The sequence below is a fragment of the Drosophila grimshawi genome, unplaced genomic scaffold, assembly GCF_018153295.1.
Source record: "Drosophila grimshawi isolate 15287-2541.00 unplaced genomic scaffold, ASM1815329v1 contig_1377, whole genome shotgun sequence".
NCBI classification, from domain to species: Eukaryota; Metazoa; Arthropoda; class Insecta; order Diptera; family Drosophilidae; genus Drosophila; species Drosophila grimshawi.
This window is the reverse complement of record NW_025062900.1, coordinates 23,860,162-23,872,089: the sequence shown is the minus strand read 5'-3', so window position 1 is coordinate 23,872,089 and position 11,928 is coordinate 23,860,162.

Sequence of the window (11,928 nt, the reverse complement as noted above, 5' to 3'; positions counted from 1 at the left end):
AAAATTGCATTGTACGTCATTTTGGAGACACCATCCATCCACATGACACTATATATATATATATATGTATATACAACGGCATTTGTGACTTAGGTTAGACACGAAATGAGCTTGTGATATAATTAAGAGACATTCAGAGTACAAACAGAATTTAAGTAAGTTCCTAAGCGTCAGAAGATATTTAAGCATTCCAATGCAAAAGTAAGGCAAATAAGTCAACTATGTGTCTTCCCATTTAACTGTACTGAATCGAGACAATAAACAATGATTTAGATGACACTGAAAGGGTGATTTGACAAAGGAGTTTCTGGTCTGCCAAGTGATTTGACACATTAAAACAATTTCGCTTATTTTTTATACTATCTTTTATCTAAGTTAAATATTCAATCGTCAATAGGAACATTTAAATTGTGTCGTGTGTGACACGCACATGCAAGTGGCTCGCTTCACAAATGTTAATTTATTTATTTAAAACTCCTCTCTTATTTTTGTGCCAATTTCAATTTCCTACATTTTCGTCTCGTTGTATTTGTATTTTATGTTGTCTATTTATTTCTGCGGCTGTGAATCAAATTGAGGCTACCAACTGTCAGTAATTTGCATAGTTAAGCTGAAAATTTGCCACCCACACAGAGTACATACATACATACATATACATACATATATATATATATATAGACGGAAAGATGGCGAGCAACTCTATCAAATGCTGCCCGAATGATTGAAGGCGACTTGTTAAAGGGGCGTATACAGTATAGAGATATGGACTGGGGTACTGTTTTGCCAATTTATAGAACTCAAAATTGATTTATTATGCGGTAATTGTTTTGGCCCAGTTTGAGCCCTGCATACACAATGAAGGCGAGCAGCCGCATAAATGATACGCCTAATAACTGCACCGTTTAGGACGGCATGCTCTGCCAAGCGAATGGATGGGGGCGTGGTCAGCCCAACAAATTTAGGTTAATACTAAGATATTCAACTGGCGAACATTAAACAAAGTGGCAGCAGTAGTTAGAAATTGACAAATCTAAATGTTTATGGCTTTAAAATTGAAGGGACACGACCTGAAAGTGGTATCGAAGTATTTGATCAATTGTGGACACTGTTAAAGGGTATCTACCAGTCAGGTACTTTTGACTTGTTGCCAAATGGCCAACAATTATGAGCAGACAACGAACAATTTCAATGACTTCATTGTGTTGGAATTTATGTCACAGTGCGCCAAATTGGGGGAGCACAAAGGTCAAAGGTTCACGCGTAAGTATGAGAAAAGCTGCAGCAGTCGGGATAAAAATAAACATGGAAATAAAGTTTTATATTTATAATCTTGATTGCTACAAATGAAATTCGCTCCGCAGCTTCTTTTGGATTCGCGCACTGGCATTAAGTCCACATTAAAGTTACAATGAGTGAGTTTCATGTACAATTTTGGGCAGCGAAAAGCGTTCGCTCATTCAATTTGCATTTTCCATTTGGCTTTTATGGACAGTTTAGCCAGAAAGTGCAACCAAAACAGAACAGGAAACAAAAACCAAAGCAAATTTGTAGCCACACACCCACAACCCAACGCGTTGTCATTTAATCCGAGATCAATTGCTGTAAAAATGACAAAATTATGCTGGGCATCAAAAAAAATTCGAGTGGAGTAGAGTGGAGTGGAGTGGAGTGGAGTGAAATGAAGTGGTCAAAAACAGAGTGGAGGGTCGAATGAAATTTGCAACAGTTTACAGCTTTGCTCGGTTTCAATTTGGCTTAATCTGTTTAAATGACCGTTGGACAGCCGAACAACAAAAATAAAGAACAGTAAAAGGAAACAAAAATATAAACAAAATTTACCGAAAGCTTCCATTTGACAGATTCAATTTGCAGCGCGTGCGAGCTGAGTAGCAATGGAATTTGCGTAACAGCCAATAAAAACAATCAAAAAGAGTGTTGAACATGTCACGCCTAAATGTGTATCAACTTGCCGCCAACCTGTAATTTCAACATAATCAAAATTTGTGTAATCTAATCCAGTCTAATCTGACAGAAGTTACACTAGAATGTTTTTCAATTTGAAGAAAATGTCTAATGAAAATAATTCGTATTTGCAAGCGTCTCAGCTTCGACTTATAGCGCTAGTTGGCCATATATTCAGAGTGCAGCTAAAACAAAATGGAAAACAGCTAAATACCTGAAATATTCTACAGCTGGTTATATTCAACAGCTGTTGAACGCATTTCGTTGGCTGCCTTAAAAGACCGGATCCATAATTTGCTGCTGCACATCAGAGTCAAGACATTAGCTTAGTTTATATTATGCCTGCCGCCAACAACTAAGTGCCAAAAGATGCTGCAACTCAAGTTTTCTCACTCTCTCTTTCTCTCTTGTTCATGCTCATGTTAGAGCCGCTCTTAAAGCAAAAACTTTGTTGGCCTTAATGGCTTCATAACATGCAACATTACAGAGCTATAAGCACTGTATTTGTAGGCGTGGCTGCTGCTGCTGCTGCTGTTGCCTGCTAATATGCAACTATTTATTATGCGAATGTCTCTTTCTCGCTCGCTCGCTCTCTCTCTCTCTCTCTATTTCTCTCTTTCTCTCTCTCCCGCGGTCTATATGCCTTTGTTGACTTTGGCGGCACCTGGCAACATGACGACAACACCACCAGCAGCAGCAGCAAAAACAGCTGCGCCCCACTATCAACCGTTAATAAATGTTATAGTTGTAATTATAATAAAACTTGACTTTAAGCGTTCACCCACACACACCCAAACACACACACACATTGAGAGCATAACTTTCACACAGCTGTCAGCTAACGATCTTAGAGCTCGTTGCTAGCGGCCATTGACAAGGATTCAGCTGGCACTGTTTCACGTCCACAGAGTGGAGGATATGTTATCTGGCAGACGTCTTTGAGTTACTTCCCATTCCCCATTCCGAAGGGTCTTGTCTGCACTCTTAATACACCAACAGTGAGCATAATTTGGAAACGTAATGCGATTTATATATCAATATATTCATATACCATATGATTATTCGGGCACTCAAGGCAACAAGTTACAGAAGAATGATACCCTTTACATAACCAGTATAAATAGCAAGTAATAATTAGAACAGCAACAAGAAAATAATGAGAGTCAAAGCAAAAGCATGAAATATAAATCAGGGCTGTATACATATTAGAATAGACCACGCTCAAAATTGGGTTTAGTTTACAGAGCACATATGTACTTTCATATTTGTATAATTAATGCGTAGAAGTTGTAACGTTATTTATTTAGGTATATTCCCAAGTTGGCTCTTAATGCAAGACCCAGTGTATCGTATGTGGCTTTTAGCCAACTGTTTGCAACGTGTCCTGCTGGTCTCCATATATATTGCACTCGCTTCCCCTTTTCCTCTCTGGCTCTTGGCCATCTAAGATTGAATGTGTCTATGTGGGGGCTTGAGCTTGTGTGTGTCGTTTCTATTTGTGGTATGCGGAAAACGTTTGGTGCTGCTTGAGCACAGGACAGACGCACTTGAGTTGCAATTGCCGTGCTTCAAGCATCTGCACAACCAGTCTAGCTCAATCTCTCTCTCTCTCTCTGTATGTGTGTCGCTCATTCCCGCATCTTTCCTTTTGTATGTAATTGTCTAGCGTTTTAATTAAAATTGTTCTAAATAGTCACAGTACACACACACATACCAACAGAAGAATAAAAGTTATGCGCGAGTGCAGCGCGTGCTGAAAACTTGGCCAAAAAAGGACCCGAAATGCCAACCGGCAATTTATAGCCGTACAAAAATCTTTGCAAAAACTCTCTAAGCTACCATGAACGAAACTTTCCACTTTGCTACTATGCTGTGTATTTACATCAATGGGTGCCATGTGACTCCGCCTTCATTTCATTCTCCGCCTCCGCCTTCAACTTATCTACAAACTGGGCTAATGAATATTTTCGACGTACTCGTAGATTGTAACGCAGTGGAGCTGCGGTTTTTACTTTGTCTCATCTCTCCATCTCCCTCTCTCTCTCACACACACACACAAATACTACCTCATACTGCCCCTTGTAACCCTTCCAGTCAATGTCTTCAGCTCGATTGGTTGCTTTACGCCCGCGCCATTAATGCCAAATGCCGAACGCGATTGCAAAGGCGTCGAAGCATCGGCTGAAATGCGCCTGGGACATTTTGGTCCAAGCCACACCGCAACAGCAGTAGCAGCAGTAATCCCAAGTGAAGGATAGGGGCGGGAGAGAGTGGATGAGTTGAAGCTATGCAATTGATGGCAGCGTCCACGACCATCGACCATTGACGTTCGCGTCCGCATCCATGTCCTTGTCTACGTCGATGTCAACTGCTGGCTGCTGCCGAGATTTGAATTGCAATGGCGCAACGAGCGCAAAACCAAATTGGAGTTTGTACATTGCTACTACAGATTCTTCTACGTCAAATCCGCCAGCTGCTCCTGCATACCCTGCTCCTGCTTCCTTTGGGGCTTTTTTGCATTTTCTTTTTGTTATTTTTTGCAACTTTGTCTTCTCGCGCGTTTTTTAACGCTCATTGGCTTTGGTTGCCTTTGGCTCCTCCATTTGCTGCTTGCTGCTTGTTGTGGCACGGCTGCCTTTTGCCTTTTCACCAGCTACAACCTCGTACCACTGCAGTCATGCCCGCTTAAGCCCCTTTGGCAATGCATTTTTTTTTTAGCTACTTTCTCTTTTTTTGTGAACACGCCATATCACTACACGCTTCGTTCCGTGGTCGAGCCTGATTCGGTTTGACATTTGACCGTCAGCCTCAAAGTTTAATTGTGGGTTTCACGTACACGGCTGGTCTACTCTTAACTGTTGTGGTTTTCTGTCTCTTCAAGGCTTTGAACATGCTGCAAATTAAATTCGCGTTAACCATCCAAACTCAGCAACCATTCAAAGTAATTACAGTATCACAATCAGAATTCTAAACATCATCTTAGCACCAACTACATGGAACAGAGTGAGCGATCAGAGTGAATTTCGTTTTGTATATAATGAAGCAGTAAAGATAGAAAGAGTTAACAGTTGTTACCTGATGGTCTATTCAAGGAATCTTGTAGCAAAACAACTTAGTCGCTGCACATATGCAGGGCTATTACAGTCCTGATTTTTGCAGCGGCTTACTTACTGCTATTTGGGGCTGCAGATCTGCTGACCGCTTGTAAGGTTTTTGGTTTGCGACTCTGCCATTAAAAAGGGCGTAAAAAGGCTGCTGAAAAGTGCGCACAGGAGCTCATAAAGTTTGACTTTTTCTCTAAACTTTTTCAATTCGCCGCAGCAGCACCTACAAAAACAACAACATTCTCGGCAGTAAGAAAGTTTTGGTACCAGTCAGTCGTCAGTCAATGGCTGCTGTTGCTGTTTTTTTCTTCTTATGACTTGGGCACAGAGTAGCTTTTATGGCCACAGAGGAATCTCAGACGGCGAGGTAAGGCTGTGATCGGAGTGCGGAGTGGGGCGCTGCGAGTCTCGTAAATAATTTTTAAGTGCAGCATATTTTTTCATCTATTTTCTTTATTTATTTTTTTTCAAGTTTGTCTTTTATTTTTGAGTTTTCGTCGCTGCTCTCAGATGCTTTGTTTTGTTAAATGAAATTGTTTCGCCGCCGTTGCTGGCATCGCCGAAAACTTGCTCAAGCTACGAAAATTTAATTCGTTTTTATATAAATATTGTGAAAGCGAATTTTAATCGCACTGCTTGACTTTTTCCCCTTTACTAAAAATTCTTTGAAATTGAAAACAATTTCCTTGGCACTTTATCCGAGCTTGCAACGACTGCTACTGCGACTGCTGTTGCTGTTGTTGTTGTTCTTGTTTTCGATCCCAAATCCCAGCAATGGGTTATTAGTTTTCCATGTTTTGCGTCTTGAAGAACGGAAATTGGTTTTTAAAAATCCATTACGGACAGCGGATATGCCATCGCCTAAGGCACATCCTGTCTACTGATTTCTACACTCTACTTATGTATATCTAGAGACATACCTCGAGATTGCATTTGGGATTGTCTCAAGCTAACGGCAATTAAACCAATCCTCAAGCTTTCGGCTTGGCCGAATTGTTGCCCAATTAGCAGCCGGTTTCGACTGCAATCCCAAATCATGAAAATCAACATAATCGATTCGAGGTTTCCACCAAAAACATTTCCTCGCAATTCACTTGCACATTCAAGCAGCGCGCAGACATTTCATTTGGTGGAATTTCAAATACATTCATTTCAAAGAGAAGAGAGTATACTCGTATATTGATTTTGTGAGAAAACGGGAATCAAATAAACTTTCAAATATTATAAGTATCTGAAACCAAATCGCTTATTCACATATTCCATATATTCTAGATACACGAGTGGCGTATTTCAAGACAGATAATCACGCAGTCGGTGAATTTCGGCTGTAGGATTTTTACTTTACTTTTTCATTTTGCTGCAGCTATTATTGTTGTTGTTGTTGTTGTTGCTTGGCAATTGCATTTTTGCCTCATTGCGTTTGGCTGCGGATTTCCGACTCGTCTCTCACATTTGGAACTGCCTCTTCGACGTTCTCCCTTGGTTTCTTGCTTGGCTGAGGGTTGCATCGGTTGTCGGTTGTAGCTGCTTGCTGTTACCACACTGCAGACTGCAATCGATATCAAGATACACTTACAAAATTAACTATCGTCAACATACGTGCTTGGTAAATGCAATTACTTGGCGATTGATGAGGCCAACGCGTTGGATGAGCACGATAGTCGAAGCAGATGGCAAAAGCCAAAACGCAACCCACACAACGAACATGAGGGTCTTGAGACGGTAAACGGCGAAAGATGCATTCACGTCTTCTGTGGCAGGACAAGGTCGTGGGTCTTGAGCTCTAGCTTCCGCAGAGTGCATGGCAATTGCATTAAGTCTTGAATTGATGTCTAATGAATGGAACAACAAGCTTCATAGCATAGGACAACTGTTGCACTTAGAATAAATAATGCACTAAAGAATTCAATTTGCATATTCTATTAACAACATGAGCGCGATACAATGGCAACCGAAAATGCAGATCACTGTTGCGGCATACTCTAATAGAGACCATTTATAGGCAAGTTGGGTACTCTAGTCGCTAGATAGCTCTTTTGGGAGATACCTTGTAGATAGATATTTTAAATTGAAGTAAATACTTAAAAGATTATTATTCAAGATCTGTCAAAGTCTGGCTGTATAATCGAGTATGAAGTTTATTATATCGTTTTACTTTCGTTTTAGTTACCAACAAGCACTAATCCCCCATATTCATATGTAGATTGTTATGCGGATGTTAATGGATTGCTTTGGGCACTCCTACCGCTTCCAAAATGCCACACTCCCTACAATTGTTCACCTTAAGCCCCAAAAAAATAAATGAGAAACAAACACGAAATATGTTCGACTCCAACGTTTGACATAAGTTCGCATCTGGTTGACGAAGGTCGCACAAGGTAAACGAACCCAACCAAAAGTGAGAAATCATTTTAAAGCTTGCCTCCACCCCCCCACCAAGCACACACAAAACGTGGCATAATATGCTTTGCTTGGTCAGGCCTGATGTATCGCCAAATAATAAATCACCTAGATTTTGTGTCCATTGCGGGCAACCCCAGAGATTACGACTTCGCTCTCTGTCTTTCAAGCTCACCCCACTCAGTTTGTCATGCCACAAATGCGAAGCACTCGAAAATTATTTGTAAATAAAGGAAATCGGCTTTAGCTGATGTTTCAAGCATGTGCAATGTACAGCTAAGTGGGCGTGCCAGCACTTAGGACACACTTCAAGAGGTAACTGGGCGCCGTGCTTGTGCATAAGAAAATTAAGTTTGAATACAAACATGGCGAACGAGACCGTGCCAGGTGTGGCAGCTGCAAACACAATCTGAATCGTTGGCTAAAATATCCAGTGTGGGTTTGCTGCTATGTATATAGGATGAAGTTGCTTCAGCTCCTAATTAATTATGAAAGTGAGAAAGCCATCTTACTAACATCCGGCAAACACACACATACTTCTGCTTTATGGAGCGTATAATAAAGTTACGAAAAATACTGAAGTACCTTTAAAAAAAAATGAATAAAATACCCAGCTAAAACTCACAACACTTTCTGGCCAAAAGCTCTTAGCCGGGATTCCCAGGCGCAGCATACAAAGCAAATTGCTGTAGTCAATTTAATTAAATTTGTTTGTTTGGAGCTGAACGAAACACGCCTCGATAACAGCCTGGCTGCTGCAGGCAACACCCAGACAGCTGCCACAGCTCACAACAAAATTCCCAAGCTTAAACCCAATCCACAATCCCCAATCGCAGATCCAATGTAACCCCAAAGCGTCTAAAATACCCGCGCATCGATACAAAAGGATGCGTTTATCACAATTCTATTAACGCACCAAGTCAGTCAGATATACCCAGAGCCACAGTTCAGTCTGAGTGCGGGAGTAGGAGTCGAAGGAGGAGGTGCCGACATCAGATGGATTCTATTGCTACTCTGTGTGCGAGTCTGTGCGGCAGCTCGAGGGCGTTTTTCCAACCGCTTTTCATGTTTACACTGGAAATTTGCCAGCAGCATAAGCAACAACAACTACAAATAACAACTTGTACTGTCAGCATGTGTGTAAATACAGAATAGGAGCTAGAGATTATATATTTTTGTTGCACAAGTCGCTGATGAAATACCTTCTATGATGGTTATGTTACAAAGTTAGCTGAATCAAAAACTGTCAAGTGTAGTTGTTAACTTAATAAACCAATTTTATGTCTGAATTGTTGACGATTTAGGTGCAGATAAGAGCCATATATAAGTTAGTGTTGCGATTTTTGTAAGAATTACTCAAACTGTTGGCAGTTAGAGAAGGAGAGGAAGGAAAGATTGAAGCATGATAAGCTAATCGACCCTAACTGATCTGTCAAGAAATTATAATACCCGTTGGCAGAGTAGCACTGAAATACTGAAGAAATATAAATATACATATGTACTCATGCAGATGGATAAATGGAGTGGGAGAGAGAAAATGAAAGCAGCTTTTCAGGCAGTCGAGTGTAATTAAATTTCTTGTCAGCAATGAAACGACTCAAGTCGAAGGATCCTTGAGTTTCTCGTCATGCATTTGAATGGAATTACAATTAGAAGTAGACGCATTCAAAATCAAATAAAATTCTGTTTAAGTGTGTCAAACAATGACATAGGGACGTACAGGAAGCGGGGTAAAGTGATGCTTTTGATGCTTCACATGTATTTATTTAAATAATTCTGCTGCTGATATTTTTACATTTTTTAATAAGCTCTTTTAAAAGCATGACGTTAGTTGGCATTCGATTCTGCAACATTCATGAAAATTCCCAATATTATTTAATATGCCGTCAGCAACAACAGAAACAATAAATGTGATATCACAATCCAAAAATCGAGCCACAATTAAAACGAGCTCAACAGCTTGGCCGGCCGGCGGTTGAATAAAGGAATTTACAGCTAATCCTGGGAGCAGCGTAATTACATGCTGATCCTTTTTGTTAGTGGCATGTCCTGACTCTGATTAAATCGTTCATATCAATATAAGTGGGTGTGATGACGTGGTAGGAGGCGGGTTCGGAAGTGGTCGCATAAATAATTGCAAGTGCCATAGGAGTTATTTGTTTAAATGACAAATAAAATGCAGCAATCATTTTTATAAACATTTTATCGCTTCTGTTACGTTTTTGTTGCTAGTGTTGTTTTACTTTTGCCCTGTTGGCCTTGTCTGGTTGCCTTTGGCAAATACGCGTCGTATGCGCAATTTATTTACAAGCATTTCTGTTTGTCTGGTTTTTATGGCTGGTTAGGATTGGCAGCAGTTGCTTAAACATTTATGCAACGTGTGGATTTTGTTTGCATAGCCCGGCACACGCCCATCCAATTGATGAGTGTAGAAAAAGGCTGAATCGACCCAACGACTCCCCCTAGTGCTGGTAGTCACTTCGGGGATACATTTTTAATGACATTTACATTGCTGATGGTGATTTCATATTTCACAACCAAACAAAGGTTGCAATTGAAACAGGGGCATTTTAAAATAGATGAAAGTTCGTTGAAGATTAAAAAAATTTCATTTATTTCCAACAAATAATTTTTTCTGCGTATGCAATGGGTGTCAACCAGTGCAGCTCTTTCGACAAGAGCAGTTTGCACTGTGATGCAGGCTGACTACCGCATGATATTTCTCTAAATAAACTATTAATAAGTAACACTTTATCATTTTCCCCATCATTTTGCATTTGGCTTCTAATCAAAGCATTTAATAAAAATATAACTATATTTACTGAAAACATAACTTGACTCAAGTGCTCTCCAAGTTGCAGGCTCTTCAAGTGTTGATGCTGAGACGACGACCCACTTCTGTGGCAATTTCTTCTGGGCAACCGCAAATGGCAATGTTTATTAGCCATAATGCTGCGGCTCCGTCAACAAAAGGCAACAAACATGGCCAAGGAAAATATGTTGATGTTTTGCCACCGCAACTAAGTGAGGTTGGAATCCTTGAATAAACTATAAGTTTTGTGTAGCACACGAAGCAAATAGAATGCAAAAAAAAAATATGTATATACTTAGGGGGGAACAACATAAAAGGCGAGCAGACCATAAGAAGTAAACAGACAGACCAAGGTATCCGTTCCGTACCCAGTTTTCACTCTGTTCCCGCGCAATCTCCCTTTCTCTCTCTCTCTCCCCTTTTCTTTCTCTGATGTCGAGGCGACAATTTTACTTGGCTATTTATAACTGTCGAGCCTTTGTTGCTTCCTACTGCCTCCTCGTTCTCCAGCTCTCTCCACGAACTCCCTTTTGGTGCTGCAAGCAGCGGCTCGTAAACATCTTCATTCAGTTGTGTGTGTGTGTGTGTGTGATAGGTGCACAACGTTAACAGCTGTTCGTTCTACTGCACGTCCTTGTCAGGCGACCAGGCGACCACCAATCACTCGACGCTCTCGCAAATTGCGGTAATTTCTTGTTGTCGCATTCAGGCAGCGGCAAGCAGTCGCTGAATTATAACCAAAGTGGCTAATTTGTCACACTGAGCGCCAAGAGAAAAACGGAGACACGAGACGCGAGACGCGAGACAGACATAAATACACAGAGAAGGAGAAATAGAGAAAGAAATGACAAGTGGGATGGGCTGACCGATTATAAGTCAGACAAAGCCTTAAGGGTCTGTCAGCATAATTCGATCATCCGTTCAATTGCTTATGATGATATTGCTCTACTCGACTCCTGTACAACATTTCGCCCAAGATGATTTCCTTGATATCCTCTGCATATATTCTTACCTTAAAGCAACACACACACAAAGAGCAGCAGCGTTGAGCAACGTTTACCATCGTCCAACATCGATTTGGCTCTTTATTGCTATTTTATGGAGCAAATACAACTTTCGAGCATGCAAAATTTGTGCTCAGTGCACAATGGACAATTGTGTCCTTTGGAGCTGAGCAGACCATCGCCTGCAGATGGGCTGCTTAAAGAAAATTTCGAGCATAGCAAAGCAGAGAAAATACGAGTGCCTATACCATTCAATGGTCCTATGGGGCAACCAAAAGTTGTTGCTCATCTCGTGTCTGGCTTTGATCCAGCTATTGCTGCTGCTTCTGCTGGCCCTTGTATCCTTTTTTTTTGTGTATGCAAATGCCACTCTGGCTATTGGATTTGAGTATTCGGATAAACATTTCAATTGGCCATACGCTTCATTACGTCCAACCCGCTATCGAATGCCGTCCCATCCACTGTTCACTGTTCACCCAACTTTTTCAATCTGGCTACGGTAAAATTGCAATTGGCAAGGGAAAATCAAAACGAAACACAACGAAACGCATCGAAAACTATTGAAAATTAATTTTGAAAGAAATTTGCAAAATGCATCCAACAATTGTTGCACATTTCTCTTGTAGTTTGCGATATTTTTGCCTCA